The following is a 16666-nucleotide window of genomic DNA, read 5'->3' on the forward strand; positions in this document are numbered from 1 at the left end:
CTTGAATTGAAACTGGGTTTCGAAGTAAGACACCCCTGAAGTTTGGAGATGCAGACAAATAACAAAAAAGCCTTGTAAACAAATGCCGTACGGAATGTTTAAACTTCAGGTTTGCAGGGTAACTCTCTTGTTTTGCCCCCATGCAAGTGGCGTTCTCTGAGATTTGGCACGCCAACTCTCCCCACAAACATTCTGTGCCAAGCTCCCCAAGCGAATGGGAAAGTCCTAGGCCAGGGAATGGATGGGAACTCTTTCCTTTTACTAAAATCACAGCCTGTCCTCCACAAGAGGACATCCGCCTTCTGCCAGGCATAGACAATTGGCTCGTGAGAGCCAGGGAAAGGCCAAGTAGAGATTGTGTCAGAGTCCTTCTCCTTACTGTTGTTGGCTAGGTTTGAGGGAATTCTCCCTGCAGACCGTCTGGCTCCCTCACCTGGGTGGTCAAAACAAAATAATTAGCTCCAGTGTTTCCGTACTGAGTGGGGGGGAGGAAGCTGGCACTAATTACCCTAACCGCATCTATGTGCAAGACGGGCTGGGCTGTATATCGAGTCTGCTCGAGCAGCGTTTCAACCCAGGGGTCGCAACCCAAAAGTGGGTTTAAATAGATGCCGCTTGTGCTTCCCTGTGTGTTAACACTTTGCATACCCATAAAGCTATTCAGACATGTAGGTGCCACCGATCAGTCAGTCGAATGCAACGCGCGAAGGGTGATGGGAAAGACTGCACTGGGGTGCAGGGGTCTCGCGTTCCGCCCCCCCCAGCTGACTGCCTTGGGAAGGGAAGTGGTGGGGATCGTTGGCTTGCCTGCCTGTTTCTGCCTTGTGCGTGGCAGCCTCTGCTGGTGCCCAGCTGCCTTGCAAGTGGCCCGCCGCACGGCTTGAAGGGCATGTGGTGGCTCTGGCGGAGGGAGGCCGGTTGAGAGAGTAGGAGATGCAGATCTGCTGGTGAGGAAAGCAACTGCAGCCCAGCAGAAGGGAGCTGCCTGGGTATCCCACCCAGCCCCAGCACCGTCCCTGGGTGCCACTGGGCAACTTTCAGCCCCTGCCTTGGGCCGCAGCAGCCCTGAGAGGGAGGAGACCCCCAAGCAGTCCCTTCCGTCCCGGCGCAGCTGGGGAGCACTGGGGGGTCAGGAAGGAGGATTATTCCTGCCTTGCAAAGCAGTGGAGGATACCAGAGTCCCAGGGGATGGAATCCCAGAGGAGCGGTGGGAAGGGGAGAGTCCCCGTGGGGCACCTTTGTAGCCAGAGCACCTGGTGCTCTGCAAGCTAGCTGGGCCTCACAGAGCCCCGCATGTGCCCGTGCAAACTTTGCCCGGCGCGCTGGGTGCTCGTGGTGAGGCCGGGGCTGGCCATACAAACCGTGGCCCTGCCATCCCTGCTGGTAGCACCGCGGGGCTCGCTTCGGTGCCAGGGGCCAGGCACACGCGTTTGGCCTTTTCCGAGAAGTTGACAGTTGGGCAGCCGGGCGCACTGCCCTGCAGAGCACTGGGGAGTTAGGGGGCAAAGGCAGAGGCTATGGGCCTGCGCTCTGCTGTGGGCTGGCCATCAATGTTTACAAATGGGTCCTGATCCAAAAAAGGTGGAGAGCCACCGTGCTAGAGCTCGTATCTCAGCCCTCTCACTTGGGGCAGGTTTCACTGTTTGCAGCTGCTGTTTCGCCGCACAAGTGGCCTGGATTTGGACAATCGCCTTAGAATCCTAGGCTGCATCCTGTGGGCTCCCTAGAGCAACAGGGTGGAAAGGTCATAAACAAATCAACTTTTCCTCAAGGACCCCAGTTCGACAAGCTGGGTGCACGTGGTTCCAAGCTGTCTGTATAAGGGCCATGGGTTTTTAAAGCCAGGAGGGACCAGTGTGAGCCTGTAGTCTGGCCTCCTGTGGAATGCAGGCCATAGAATTTTACCCTGTTACCCTTGTATCGAGCCCACTTGTGTGTGTGGCCAAAGGAGATCTTCCAGAAAGACATCCGATTGAAGACAAGAGATGGAGATACCTCCCCCCCCCCCCCCCCCCCTTAGTAGTTCGTTCAGATGTTAATCACCCTCCTGGTTAAAAACGTGTGCCTGATTTCTAATTGAATTTGTCTGGGTTCATTTTCCAGCCATGGATTTTTTTGGTAATTAAAAAGCCCTCTTCTCCTCAGAACTCCCTGACCCAAAGAGAATTTGGCCTGGTGGTTTGTTGCATTCTTTGTTGCATTCTGCTTGCTTCCAGGGACATGAACAAAGTTTAAAAATACAGCAAATGGATAAACCCACAGAGCTGAAAGTGGCCCTATACCCACCCCATCTGGTACATGGCCTTAAGGCTTTACAGGAAAACTCCTTCAGTGATTTGAACCCGAATGTTCTGACACTTGCTCTGCACCTCTGAACAAGAAACTCAAGTGTCCACTAAGCTGTGAGCATGCGTTCGGATGTTGCTGCTTATTGCATTAGCCCTTGTAAATAAAGCGAAAGGGATCCTCGAAGGAGGAAGAATGTGGTGCTCAGAGAGAAATCTCTTGTCGATTGTATCCTGGTGTCGGTTGCTTTGATGTGATCTAAATTAAAATGGTGAATTCCAAAGCGGTGACACAGATTGAGTTGATTTTTTCATTAATTTGATAAGTACATAGTCATTTTTCTAAGATCAAGTAATTAAAGAAATTATGCATAATGGGGTTTTCAACTGAGCAGAGTCTCCCTGTAGCTTCTACCCCACTGGAAGTTCATATTTGAAGGTGTTTTTATCATACATTGATTCGCCAGACGTTCTAAACCCTTGTTCACATTGGTGTGTTGTCACGGACTGTGCAGCTCCCTAATGGTGTTTACAGGAAAGATTCACTTGAAAATATTCTTGAGCAGCAGCCGTCTCTTGACTACCAAAGTCTCTTCCTCTGTCTGTGCTGTATAGAATCATGACCTAACCATTCATCTCACACTCTAGCTTGTTAAACTTGAGATGGGAATTGTTATAACACAGTTGTCAGTGTTACCATGACCGCCGAAGCACCGTGACCACCAGCACGCCTTGTATAGATTGTTCAAATGGTAGCTTCCTTGGGACTAAAGGAGGATTAGAGTTTTCTCCTCAGTAATTCCTATAGAAGTCAAACGGGCTCTAGTGAAAAATGATATAGCCCTCTTTCCGGATTGTGTTAAAATGATCGTCACTCGTATTCAGCTGTTTCTGTCCCTGCTTTTATTCATGGGTAGACAGACAGTTATTTTGACTTGTTCTTTAAAATAGGTATGTGGGCAGTCTGTCCTGGATTTGTGCCAAGTTTCTGAGTAAAAATGGGGAAAAAAAGACACAAGACACTGAAAAGTAAACAGTGTTAAACAAAAGAATGTCCCTTATGTCAACTGACAAAACTGCATTTGTTTTCAAAATCTCCTTTTGCTTGATATATGGAATCCTATCACTTATTGCTCCTCTTTCTGTTCCCGTTAGGTATTGTGTCCATTTGGCAAAGCTGTTGTCTTGTGTTCCTAAGGAGGCCTAACGTGAAAGCAGGGCTTTTCTTTTTTGTTTATAGGCAATCCGTATTAGTGCGGCTCTCAGTATTTTGACTAATTGCTGCCATAGGGGAGAGCAGAGGAAGGCAAATGGTTTGGTTTAGTAGCTCCCACATACACCACACACTTCTCAACTTCTTGTGGGGAATTTCCATTTTTCAACCCCTTTTTTAAAGACGGCCCAATCTTAGTCTGGATGCCTGACTGTGCCAATCCTAGAGGAGTTTCCGGAACAGAATTCATTGCTTAAAAGGACATGCCAGGAGCTCAGCTTCAGGGTGGGTTACAGAGATGTAAGTGAAACATTAAAATATTAGCAGGTCTCTGAAAACACATTCAGTAAATCAAAAATTAGTTCCATCGCCCTCATCGTGAGGGAGACAAGCTTTGATCCAACACTCGGGTTGCTGCTCCTCTGATCTGGTAAAGAATGAGTTTTGCAGAGAATTGAATTTGGGAATGGAAACCAAAGTGTGGGTTGACCCTGGGTCCTTACAGGGTAGGTCTATGTGCTGCAAGGGATGGGGGGCAGGGTGAACCAAAAACCCCAGTGGTAACAAGTCTGAGCCCAACTGACTTGGGCATGTGTTACGCAGCTAAAAATAGGCTCGGGCTCTCACCAGGTTTCAGAGTCCAGGCGCCAGACCAGGCGGGAACATCTAGGCTGCTATTTTTAGCCCCGTCGAGTGAGCCTGAGTCACTTCACCTGGGCTCTGAGATTTGCTGCCGTGGTTTTGGTTTTTGGTTTTGTTGCGTTTTCATTTGCAGCGTAGATGGATGTACTTGTTGTTAGCTGCATGACCCTGTTAGTGGAATTACTGCATCATCCTGTCCCTTATGTGGGGAATCCATGGGAAGCATTAGTTTTATTGTCTGGAGCCACGCAAGATAATAAAGCACAAGCTGGGTTTGGTAGTGTAATGGTGCAACAGTCTACAGCAGCGTCCAGAGAGCTGGTTGCTGGCCAAGCATCACCAGACGTTCTGAAACCAGACACTTCCCACGAAGGAAGGCGTCCCGCTCCTCTCCTTTTCCTCGCTCAGGGAATGGATAGGGGGCCTGTCTGGAGTAGCTGCCAAATTGACTGCCATTAATTCATTCTGAAGAGGGGAAGTCGGCAGAGATTATACCAGTTTTATGGTGGCAATTAAAACTTCTGATCCAGCACTCATTTAATAGAAAAGAGGCTATTGGGGGGAAGGGAGAATGTGGAATAAATTTCTGCCTTCAGATCACTGCAAAAACTAAAGGAATTCCCATTTTGCTTTCAAAACTAGGAGCTTGGGAGACAAGAGAATGCAATAAAAATATCCTCTGCCCCCAGCTCCTCCGGAAAGGAATTCTCCTCGGCAGCAGTCACTGGGCATCGCCATCACTCTGCTCGGAGCACTTTGCCTGAGTGCTGCGCTGTCTTGACACATGCTTCACAGCAGACACAGACGGCTGGCTCGAGCCAATACCAGAGCAGGAAGCCGCTCAGTTGGGTGGGCTGAGTTAGAATGAGTGATGCCACTTGGAGCAGAAGCTGGCCTTTGGTCCCTGCAGAGTTGATAGGGGCGTCCTCACTCAGAGAACAATAGGAATATCAATGTGTCTCACCCTGCATTATAAAAAGGTGCTAACCCTTCATCTTGTGAAGATAGTTGGAAGGCTCCTTTTCAGGCTAAGTTTGGGAGAAACAAGCAGTTCTGTTTCACTGCTCCAGCAGGAGAGACCTAAACACTTCCCTTCCCTGGACCCCAACTCTTTATATTTGGGGTGTCTCCTAAAGAATCCTCTTCTTAACCTTCTCTACGCCCATAGGTTGGCCCTGTGCGTTGGGGTGATAAGGGTCAGGACTTGCACTTGAGGGTGAGCAGGGCAGGGGACAGTGGTTGTGCAGGTCTTACCGAAAAGGGCTGAGGCCAGCTAAGCCTTCCAAATGTCTGTGCTCTCTTGTGTTCCTTTGACCCTGGTGCTAATCAACTCCTGAAGCACTCCGGGGGGAGGAGGGTCTTGTCAGTGTGATGTTGCAGTAAAGAAAGAGGAGGGGGGTAGGAGAAGACAGTACAAAGAGAGAGGTTCATAATTGAAGGATTTGAAAGAAGAATCAGTGACAAGTGGCATACAGTTAAAAATCTGAACAGGACCCATGGGCTTCGCTGCAGTTGCTGACAGTCCGTGGTATTACAGATTGCTCATGCACTAGTAGGTTTGGGGGAGCCTCTCAAAGGCACAAATGGGAGTTAGATGCCCCACTTCTAGCTGCCCTTTGTGCTTTGAAAATATCCTCTTTCCTCAGTGCTTTCAGCTTCCCCCAAGTAATCTAGACCCTGTTAATGGCTGCTTCTTGGAGCAGCTAGTCCTGGAACCCACAAGGGGAGAGAATTCTTTAATCCTAGGCGGAGCACAGGGTATGGTCCAAGAGCTGAATATAGCTGAACCACTCAGTAATCGCAACCATAATATAATTAAGTTTAATGTCCTTGGAGGTAGGGGAGGGGGGAATACTGAAGATGCCCACCACAGTAGCATTTAACTTCAGAAAGAGGAACTACACGAAGATGAGGAGGTTAGTTAAATGGAAATTAAAAGGAAGAGTCATGAGTGAAATGCCTGCCAACTACATGGGAACTTTTAAAAAACATCATAATAGAGGCTCAAACTATATGTATACCCCGAAATAAAAAAAAGGACCAAAAAAATTCCTCCATGGCTAACCAACAGAGTAAGAGGCAGATGGAGACACAGTCATTCTTTAAAAGCTGGAAGTCAGACCCTAGTGAGGAAAAGGAACATACACTCTGGCAAGTCAAATGTAAAACTATAATTAGACAGGCCAAAAAAGAATTTGAAGAACTACTAGCCAAAGACTCAAAAATTAATAGCAAAATTATTTTAAGTACATTAGAAGCAGGAAGCCTGCTAATCAACCAGTGGGGCCACTGGATGATCGAGGTGCTAAAGGAGCACTTAAGGAAGACAGAACTATTGCGAAGACGCTAAATGAATTTTTTGCATCAGTCTTCACCGCAGGGGATGTGAGGGAGATTCCCAAACCTCAGCCATTCTTTTTAGGTGACTGATCTGAGGAACGATTTGTTGGGGAAGAGTCATCGTGGTTTTTGTAAAGGGAAATCATGCCTCACCAATCTGTTAAATTCTTTGAGGGAATCAACAAACATGTGTAACGGTGATCCAGTGGATATAGTGAACTTGGACTTTCACAGTGTCTTTGACAAGGTCCTCATTAAAGGCTCTTAAGCAAAGTAAGTTGTTATGGAATAAGAAGGAATGTCCTCTCATGGATCAGTAGCTGGTTAAAAGATAGGAACCAAGGGGTAGGAGTAAAGGGTCAGCTTTTACAGTGGAGAGAAGGTAAATAGCAGGTTTTCCCAGGGGTCTTATTGGGCCCAGTGCTGTTCAACATAGTTGCAAAGTGACCTTGCAAAACAGTAACTGGGCAACAAAATGGCAGATGAAATTCAATGTTGATAAATGCAAAGTAATGCACATTGGAAAACAAACCCAACTATACATATATGTTACCACTCAAAAAAAGAGATCTTGGAGTCACACTGGATATTTTCCAAAAACATCTGCTCATTGTGCAGCAGCAGTCAAAAAAGCTAACAGAATGTTAGGAACCATTAGGAAAGGCATAGATAATAAAACAGGAAATACCATAATGCCCCTATATAAGTCTGTGGTATGCTCACACCTTGAATACTGCAGGATGTTCTGGTTGCCCCTCTCAAAAAGATTAGAAATGGAAAAGAGCAACAAAAATGATTAGGGGTATGGAACAGCTGCCATATGAGGAGAGATGGAAAAAGATTAGGACTGTTCATCTTGGAAAAGAGACGACTAAGGGGGGATATGACAGAGGTCTATAAAATCATGACTGCTGTGGAGAAAGTGAATAGGGAAGTGTTGTTTACACCTTCATATAACACAAGAACTAGGGGTGACCCAATGAAATTAATAGGCTGCAGATTTAAAACAAACAAAAGGAAGTATTTCTTCACACAACGCACAGTCAATCCATGGAACTTGTTGCCAGGGGATGTTCTGAAGGCCAAAAGGATAGCTGGGTTCAGGAAAGAATGAGAAGTTCCTGGACGACAGGTCCATCAATGAGTATTAGCCAGAATGGTCAGGGAGACAACCCCGTGCTCTGGGTGTCCCTGAGCCTCTGACTGCCAGATGCTGGGACTGGATGATGGGATGGATCCCTTGAAAATTGCCCTGTTCTGTTCATTCCCTTTAAAACACCTGGCATTGGCCACTGTCCGAAGACGGGTTACTGGGTTAGATGGATCAATTGTCTGACCCACTATGGCCATTCTTATGGTCTTATCTCCTAAGGTTTTATGCTGCTGACCATCATCACAGTATCGGAGCGCCTTCCATGAAAAATCAATAGCAATAACAAAGTCACATGAAGCCTCTGGCTTTTCCTCCCTCTTTGGGGGGGGCTATAAAGACACTGCTGGGATCGGGTATGCTGTGATAGGGTGTTGTGGGTTGGTTTGGGGGTTTATTTTTGGTTAAATCATTTGGATGTGAACTTAGTTCTGAGTCACCCGCCGATCATCCCTTCAGAACTTTGTTACGCTTCCCAGTGCTTTCTCTTTTGGAGAATGGCTCATTAATAAGAAGGAAGAGGGGCTGCATGCCCATATGTCTTTCCCTCCAGTCCTAGGCATTCTGCATGGATTGGGAGGCCATTTGCTTTACTTAGATCAAAACCTACCAATTTGGTAGAGATCTCCATTGCAGTCTGTATTCTGGAAATGCGTCCATCCCTCCACTGAGCAGATGGCTGCACCACACCAGTGAAACAAGCTTTTATATATGGGGTTAGAAATAAGTTTTTATATATGAGGTTGGGCTGTAAGGCTCAGGTGATGAGTGATGTGACGTGGAAAGTTTCACCTCTAAGTTGCTGGTTTAAATCTAGTCCGGGTTGGGCGTAAGTTTCAAGAATGTGCACGGAGGTGTACAAAAAACAGCAACAGTCTCTGCTCTCAGGGGTGGAGAAACTGCACCAGTTCCAGCAGTTGATGGCTGGCCCCTGGAAGTTGCGAAATCTCAAGCATATACAAGAAATGCTGTGACTTGCACCATTGTGCTAGAATCTGGTTTCAAACGGGTGTAAATCTTGGCTTTCCTCGTCTGCTCCAGTGTAGCTATATCAGTGGCTGGTCATTGGCTGCCGAGTCTACCCGGGGAATCTGCCCAGACAAAGCCTGAGTCCACAGGAGCAAAGCACCCCTCTTCCCAGGCCTGATCCAGCTCCCACTGACTCCCATTGGGTCTTTCCGTGAGAATTGGATTGACCCCCTTGTCTAGGGTTACCATATTTTGTGCCTCCAAATGGAGGACACTCCACGGGGCCCCGGCCCCGCCCCCAGCCCCCGCCCCCGCCCCAACTCCGCCCCCTCCCCAAAGTCTCCGCCCCCTCCCCTGCTTCCCGCGAACATTTAATTCGCGGGAAGCCTGAAGCAGGTAAGCGGGGGGGGGGGTGGAGGAGGTGCGGCCCAGGCTGGCCGCCCTGGCGGCTCCAGCCTGGGTCGGCTCGGGCCCTGGGGTGCCGGCCCCGGCCGACCACCCCCGGCCCGCCCAGCACTGCCGGCCCCCGGCGGCCCGGCGCACCCCCCGGCCCACCTCCGTGGCTCCCGGCCCTGCGGCCCCGGACCGGCCCCCCGGCCCGGCGCACCCCCGCGGCTCCCAGCCCCGGCCCGGCCCCCCGCCCGGCGCGGCGCCCGGCCCCCCGGCCCGGCGCACCCCCCGGCCCGGCTCCGCGGCACCGCGCCCCCTGCTCCCCGCCCGGCCCCCCGGCCCGGCACTGCGACCCCGGCCCCGCCCCGGCCAAAGAGGCCCCGGCGGAGCCCGCCCTCCCTCCCTCCCTCCCGATTTTCCCGGACATGCCCGGCTTTTGGGGATTTCCCCCCGGACGGGGATTTGAGCCCCCAAAAGCCGGACATGTCCGGGAAAATCCGGACGTATGGTAACCCTACCCTTGTCTATAAGTGGGTCTCCTCAATTATCTGAGCAACCCCCTGTCTGAAACAGGATCATGTTCCCAGCTGCTGTTGGGAGACTTGTCTCTGGTAGGTGGGGCTCAAGAGGTGAGATGAACCAACACAAAATCGAGACACAGGCAGAGGCCGCACTGTTCTTTGTATGTTGCTTTAGCAGAGCAACATGTGGTCCAGTGTCTGCTGCTGTTTACTCTTCTTCTGGGGCTTGTTCATTTGGAATGTGAATGCATATTTCAGAAGCTGCACTGTCACAATGATTGCATCAGCTGCACTCTTCTGCATGTCCTACCGAAGATGAGCCCCTTCCCCAATAGCTCCTGTCACGGGGGCCCCAGGACTCCCCTTGTTCAGGAACATGATTTTAACATGGGGTTTATTGACATGACACTGGATCCAGATGACCAGCAGGGCTAGAAAACAAGTTTCTATCTATTGCAGTTTATTATTGGTCACTCATTGCCTATTTAATTAACCCTTAATCATTCAGAGACTTCCAGTAGTAAACATCTTTATATATAGTTCATCTGTCTGCTTTGAAAATTTGCTCACAGAAATATGTCTCACTTTTGGATGATAAAGCTGTCTTGCTTTGTCTTTGATGCCAAGAATCCTGCAGCTAGAGGTACTTAAATATGCACGTTTAACTGGTGAGGACAGTATTACATTGGTATTCAGTCTCGGCTGTATAAGGTTTTGCATATTATGCAGCAGATACAGGCAGATTTCCCTCTTCCTGCTAATAAATACCGAGATGGCAAAGAAGCTCGATCCAGTTCTCCTGGGAGGAAATTCTGTTAAGGATAGAGTTTTGGTAAGTGGTCTTCAGTTCTCCATAGGACCACTTTCCTTCCTCTTAGTTCTTCAGATAGGTCCACAGTCTAGAGGAGTGGTGTATTCTGAACTCGGAACTGGGAGACAAGACTTCCTGAATTCTAATCACTTCTCTCTGTGGGACTGATTGAGCAGAGTGCCTTTAGCCAAGCATGTGCTTAAGCAGGTGAATACTTCCATTGCAGTACCCTCATGAAGTCTATTCAGGTGCTTAAAGTTAGGCACATGCATAAGTACTTTGCTGGATTTGGGCCTTAGCTCTCACTTAAGAGGCACTGGTAGTAGCCTTCACCTGAAAGAACCATAAAATCATTGCAAAGTATTTTCAGCCAGTAGCTTAATAAACAGGGTATGGTTAGTGTAAGCTAACTGCTTCGCTACGAAATGCTGGGACCATGAACCTGTCACTTGTGTTTGGGACGTGGTAGTTCATTGCCATTCGTGGGGATAACTAATATTTATAAAGCAGTATTGGATTTGATCCTAGTCACGTAATTCTTGATGTGCATTTTTCATACTCCTCTAGAGCTTTTGTGTCTCTTGTTTGCTAGCAGCACCAAAGCCGTAAATAGCAATCAGTCATGCTTTATTTAGGGAATTATTTCCGAGGTTAGCTGTTCAGAAACTTGTACTTTGTAGCAGTTTCATCTCCAATGTGTTATCTGCACTGTCTGATCTAGTTGAACAAAAGATCGCTAACCAGGGTTTTTGGGAAACCAGCGGAGTAATTGCAATAGAACAGATAGGGCTGGGCTTGAAACGATGCACTAATGTGGGAATCTGTGGCAGGAAATGGATGGGTCTATTTGTCTTACTTACAGCTGATCTATTTGGGTCAGTACACTTTAGAATCTGACACAACTGTTGAGTCAGAGCAGATTTGTCATGCCACAGCTGATTAGTCTGCTGGTTAATGTGTCTGTGTTTCGTTACCCTCTATCTCTAATTTCTCAGTGAGGCATGCGAAAGTGACTGTGTGCTGTCTGATTGATAAAGCGATGTCTTAGGCAGGCATTTCCGTCACGGATGTTGGGGAGTCTCCGCATATAAAATGTTGAAAAACCCATTATAGCAATGTGGGGTGGCAGGACTAGAACTAGCCACACGATTGATTACTTTTTTACACAGGTTACAAACATACTTAACGCTGAGGCTGTGGCAGAAGCCTGGATACGTAGGAGCTGAAGAAGAGCTCTGTGTAGCTTGAAAGCTTGTCTCTTTCACCAGCGGAAGTTGGTCCAATAAAAGGCATTACCTCACCCACCTCGTCCCTCTAATATCCTGGGACCACCACAGCTGTGGAAATAGAGACAGACTGGAGCACCTACAGTGCAAACAGAGTGAGACGCGTCCACGTCTCCTCAATAGGGGATTCATTTCCCTATGAGGGGGGAGGGATAGTTCAATGGTTTGAGCACTGGCCTGCTAAACCCAGGGTTGTGAGTTCAATCCTTGAGGGGGGGATTTAGTTAGGGATTGGTCCTGCTTTGAGCAGGGAGTTGGACTAGATGACCTCCTGAGGTCCCTTCCAACCCTGCCATTCTATGATTCTATGTATGTCGGGGTCCCTGGCAGGTTTAAACTGCCACAGCAGACATTCCCCACCCCTCCCACCAGCACCTCCAGTTTAGAATATGCCGTGGCTGGAGCCTGGTGCATTCCAGCACTCCCCTGGAGTCAGCTGTCAGGCCTGGTACAGCTGGACCCAGACAGTCAGGGAGGCAGAACGGGCTCTCTGGCAGTCTGCCCCCCTGCCTTTTCCCCAGGGCAGTCTTGGCCCTGGGGAGAATTTTGGATGTAAAATTCCTGGGCATTCTTTAGCCTGGAGGCTAGCCACTTGCACGCGTGGTTTGGTGATTGTTTAAATATATTTTAATTCGCCGTGTTACCCTTCCCAACATTTGGCATTTGAAGCTAAATGCTGAGGTGTCTTTCCTTCCCGCGCAGTGCATGGGCCAGCTATTGTTGTTTATAAGAGTGATGTACGGGCACTGAAGGTAGAATAGGGTCCAGTAGGCTCTGCAGCCCCAATGCCACACCGCTTGTAAAGACTGCCCCTTTGCTTGCTGTTGGATGTAACACAGAAGTGTCTTGTGTCCCCCCCCCGTCTCCCCCCCGGAATGATTGCTGCAAAATAAATAAATACATGGAAACGGGGGGACGGTTTTACCTAGCAAACCCTTTGATGGAGCAATTAGCCTCTCTCTTAAATAAACATTTAGTGTATTGTAATATGTGTGTTGAAGCTTTCCTTGAGGAGCGCTTGGCTGATCAGCTAACATTCTGGAGCACTTGACAATCTGGTGCTGTGCTCCGATGCAAGCATTTGCTTGAGGAAATAGAAGTCCCTCAAACCAATACGTTGGTTGTGCCACCTAAGAAGGCTGCAAACTAAGTGTCTGCTTAACAGTCTAGAGGCTCCCACCCTCCCTCTGGCAGGGCCTGCCGGGCAGTGCAAGTCAGGTAGGGTTGGAGGGAGGGTTCCACCTCTGGGCCCTTGCCTCTTTTCACCCAAACTGGAAAAGAGCTATGCAAAGCCTTTAGCTAACCTGCACATCACCAGCGGGCTGACTCGTATCTTGAGCTGGCTGAAAGGCTGTAATGTAAGCACACACGGGAGGCAGGGACGGGGCAGAGAGCGGCCTTTGGCATAGCCCAGTAGGTCTCTGAGTAGCCCTGTTTGAGCTGGAGAATGTTTATAACAGGCTGAGGGGTTTGCTGCTGCTGCCCATCACCACAGTATCTGAGCCCCTTGCGTGTAAAATCGGGAGCAATAGCGAAGTCCCTAGTGGACTCCATGGGGTGTCTGGCACTTCTCCCTTTTTGCAGTAAAACTCTGCTTGGGATGGGGGTGTGGGGCTTTCTTTCAATTGTATTTGATTGTATTGAGCTTTTTGGGTTGATTTGCAGTGTTCCCTAGAGGCAGCCAGAATCATAGAATATCAGGGTTGGAAGGGACCTCAGGAGGTCATCTAGTCCAACCCCCTGCTCAAAGCAGGACCAATCCCCAACTAAATCATCCCAGCCAGGGCTTTGTCAAGCCTTACCTTAAAAACCTCTAAGGAAGGAGACTCCACCACCTCCCTAGGTAACCCATTCCAGTGCTTCACCACCCTCCTAATGAAATAGTTTTTCCTAATATCCAACCTAGATCTCCCCCACTGCAACTTGAGACCATTGCTCCTTATTCTGTCATCTGGTACCACGGAGAACAGTCTAAATCCATCCTCTTTGGAACCCCCTTTCAGGTAGTTGAAAGCTGCTATCCAATCCCCCCCCCCCCTTCTTCTCTTCTGCAGACTCCTCTCCTCATAAGTCATGTGCTCCAGCCCCCTAATCATTTTTGTTGCCCTCTGCTGGACTCTTTCCAATTTTTCCACATCCTCCTTGTAGTGTGGGGCCCAAAACTGGACACAGTACCCCAGATGAGGCCTCACCAATGTCGAATAGAGGGGAACGATCACGTCCCTCGATCTGCTGGCAATGCCCCTACTTATACAGCCCAAAATGTCGTTAGCCTTCTTGGCAACAAGGGCACACCGTCGACTCATATCCAGCTTCTCGTCCACTGTAACCCCTAGGTCCTTTTCTGCAGAACTGCTTCCTAGCCATTTGGTCCCTAGTCTGTAGCAGTGCATGGGATTCTTCTGTCCTAAGTGCAGGACTCTGCACTTGTCCTTGTTGAACCTCATCAGATTTCTTTTGGCCCGATCCTCTAATTTGTCTAGGTCCCTCTGTATCCTATCCCTACCCTCCAGCGTATCTACCACTCCTCCCAGTTTAGAGTCATCTGCAAACTTGCTGAGGGTGCAGTCCACACCATCCTCCAGCTCATTAATGAAGATATTGAACAAAACTGGCCCCAGGACCGACCCTTGGAGCACTCCGCTTGATACCGGCTGCCAACTAGACATGGAGCCATTGATCACTACCTGTTGAGCCCGATGATCTAGCCAGCTTTCTAGCCACTTTTATCTCCTCTGGAAGCTTGTTCTATTCTGGGATCCTCTTGGCTGAGAATGCTTTTTTGTCTCCAGCTCTTCCACGCTTCACTCGGGGTTGTGGGATTTGCATGGGCCCAGAAGAGACCAGCTGCCTCAGTGGTTCAGAGTTCCAAATTTGGTCTTTGGTGCAGCTCTTTGGTTGACGGTGCTGTTGTGTCTGTATCTCACTGTGGGGCTGACCGCCTGCTGATGCTGTTCGGTAGCTGAAATGCTTGGCTGTTTTTGTATGTTCCCCATTAGTCAGCTGTGCCAAAGGTGGAAGGCACCTAACCATTTGTCGTCCTTCTCCCCCCATCCCTCCCAATTGGGTATGTGTCCATTCCCTTCTCTTCCCACCCCACGCCCGGTCTCCTTTGGGGCATTCAGGGTAGCCTGAGACCCAACAGGGTGATGTGTCCGAATGCTGTCAATGTCTCTTGTGACCAATGGGAGTAACATTGAAGCACCAATGTAATAGGCCGTTGTGGTGTTGGTGCCGTATCATCAGGACACCAACATGTGGTGCATGGAGATATAATTTCAGTCTAAAGGTGACACAATGTGCATCATGGATCAGACAGTTCGCAGTCCTGGCAGGTCCGCGAACTGTCTGATCCATGATGCACATTGTGTCCCCTTTAGACTGAAACTATATCTCCATGCACCACATGTTGATGCAAGCATAGTCCAGATGCAGGAGCGCCGCCAGCTTTTTTGCCACCCTAGGCGGTGGAAGATCCCGCCCCCGAAATACCGCTGATGACCAGGGTGGCTGAAGGTCCAGCCGCCGCGGTCGCTGCCCCCCAAATGTTAGCGCCCTAGGTCGCCTAATGGGTTGCGCCGGCCCTGTGCAGATGTGATATTTTTAAGGCATCAAGATTCATTAAAGACATGACAGGATGTTTATTGCACAGTACCACTCAGTGCAGATGTTGGTACTTGGAGAATAGCACCAGCAGACAGCTGATGGTCTTTTGCCAGTTAAGTGCTGATAAGCATTTCCTTGACTTCAGGGTACCTTTCTATATACTGTGTTCCTAGTACAAATATTTACATAAAATACTGAATTGCACCTTAATCTGTATTTCATTGTGTTAGAAATATAAAAAGAAAAGTTTCCTTGACTTGTGTTTCAATCAGACATAAACTTGGAATATTTCCAAGGGTTTTAATTAATGTTTTGTAGCAGTGTATCAGGCTAGACTGAGCTATAACTATTTATTTAGTAGTTACATTATGGAAATACTTAGCTTGTGGATAGAGGAAACAACTTCCCTTCTCCCCCAACTGGAAACAAATATGTTTAGATTGGGGATGGGGCTACGTTTTTTGATCTGATCATTTTCAATTTCCAGATCTCTTATTTTCAGTGAGCTGTAGCCCACGAAAGCTTATGCTGAAATAAATGTGTTAGTCTCTAAGGTGCCACAAGTACTCCTGTTCTTTTTAGTGAGAGTAAGGAGCTGTATAGATTCCGGAAAAATAGCTTCTTCATCTACTGCATTTACTTTGGAGGAGGAGAAATTGGTTGTCAATCAGTCTGGTTCTCAGAAGGCACAGTGCCGGTCTCCAAAATAAACAACGCTTTCCAGTTTTCTTTAGATAATGTTACTTCTGTGTTTGCAGGGTTTCTGCTGCTTCCCTATTTAACTTCAAAGGTATTCCCTCAAGTAAGCGGATACCATGGGAATGCTGCAAATACTTAAGTTGTTTAGTAATTTAGGCTACTGAAAAGTTTAAGAGCAATTTAGTGCTAGTGTAACTGCTACAGTGGTTATCTGCTTCCCCTTGATAGTCGTAGCTCTCTATATTGTAGGCATTTTTCTTTGGCTGTTGGAAGTCATAAGATTTTTAGCTCAGCCTTTGGGTCACATAACCTGATCCTCCCAAAAGTTCTGAATTATTTTAGCTTGCTAGTCAGCCTCTGAATTTCACACAGGAGACTGAAAACCTGGACTATGGCTCTGTTACAATCACTAACTGCAGAGAATAAGAATTGGAGGTAAGTTTATTCTTCCCATTGTGGTGACTTTCAACCTGCTAGCAACAAAAGTGACAGTACATTTCTTCCATGGAAACTTCAATTCCCTGTACTGCTGTTGAATTTTAATAAGCATAATTCTAGAAAAATGCACTTCAGCATTGAGATCAAAGGATAAAATTAATAAATGCGAAAATCGGGGCATTAAAATTTGGTCTTCAAAGAAAGCAGAAAATAGTCTATATAAAGCTTTAGCAGCCTTTTGTTCAATGCATTCTTGATTTGTTCTTGCTTCTATTTGAATGAAAAGACCCGTGGCCTTGTAATCCTCAAAGCCAGA

The 16666-nt window shown here is 48.1% G+C and overlaps 1 protein-coding gene across 2 annotated transcripts in view; it reads left to right on the plus strand.

Moving 5' to 3' along the window:
• The window catches only part of SHB (SH2 domain containing adaptor protein B), a 162347-nt gene that overhangs the window by 65098 nt on the left and 80583 nt on the right, over nt 1–16666 (plus strand). The window lies entirely within an intron of this gene.

The sequence above is a fragment of the Malaclemys terrapin genome, chromosome 6 (assembly GCF_027887155.1).
Source record: "Malaclemys terrapin pileata isolate rMalTer1 chromosome 6, rMalTer1.hap1, whole genome shotgun sequence".
Classification (NCBI taxonomy): domain Eukaryota; kingdom Metazoa; phylum Chordata; order Testudines; family Emydidae; genus Malaclemys; species Malaclemys terrapin.